This window comes from Batrachochytrium dendrobatidis (genome assembly GCF_000203795.2).
Source record: "Batrachochytrium dendrobatidis JAM81 unplaced genomic scaffold BATDEscaffold_22, whole genome shotgun sequence".
NCBI classification, from domain to species: Eukaryota; Fungi; Chytridiomycota; class Chytridiomycetes; order Rhizophydiales; genus Batrachochytrium; species Batrachochytrium dendrobatidis.
Window position 1 is genome coordinate 42,823 of NW_006281119.1, and position 701 is coordinate 43,523.

A 701-nucleotide genomic window follows, 5' to 3' on the forward strand; every position below is an offset into this window, starting at 1 on the left:
CTTTGCAAGGCCTAATTATTGGCGCTCGATGAAGTCTGGGTCTGTTTTACGTCCTTACAAAAGTACTCTGGGCCCTGATTAGTAGTGGAGGGCCGTACGAACTACTTGGTTCCTGAATGGAGGTCAACAGAGTATTCCCGGAAATGGCTGGACCATCCACCACAAAATGTAGAGTGATTGGCCCATAGTCTTCTGGGATACCAGCAAGCCTTCTAGTTGGTTCGACAACGATGGCTGCAATTAGTTTCGATACATTGTTGAGTGGTCTTTTTCTCTCTAGTTCTCCATCAAAGTGGGTTTCGATTTCCACTGGCTGATTTTCAAGATATTTGATGTATAACTGCTTGTTTTCCATTGCAATTTGAAAGAAAAGAAATATAGTAGAATGAAATAGAATATATAATATAGAATAGAATAGAGTAATAGAATAAAGTGAAACAATGAAATGACAAAAAAAGATCAAAACGTGAATTTGTCTCACATTCAAAACTCGATATCACGTGAACAATGTGAGACAAATTCACACTTTGAATAGTGTTTAAACATTTTTGTGTGAAATTAAAATCAAATTAAACATTTGTCATGTGATTATTTGTATTGTTCAATCGAGTGTCAACTCAACAATTGATTACGTCATTCATATAATGACTCGAGTCTTTTATTCAACATTTTAATATTCAATTATTGTTAATCAGTCAATT

At 35.0% G+C, this 701-nt stretch overlaps 1 protein-coding gene across 1 annotated transcript in view; it reads right to left on the reverse strand.

The window, feature by feature from the left end:
- The window catches only part of BATDEDRAFT_32564 (uncharacterized protein), a 15,628-nt gene that overhangs the window by 13,836 nt on the left and 1,091 nt on the right, over positions 1-701 (reverse strand). The window lies entirely within an intron of this gene.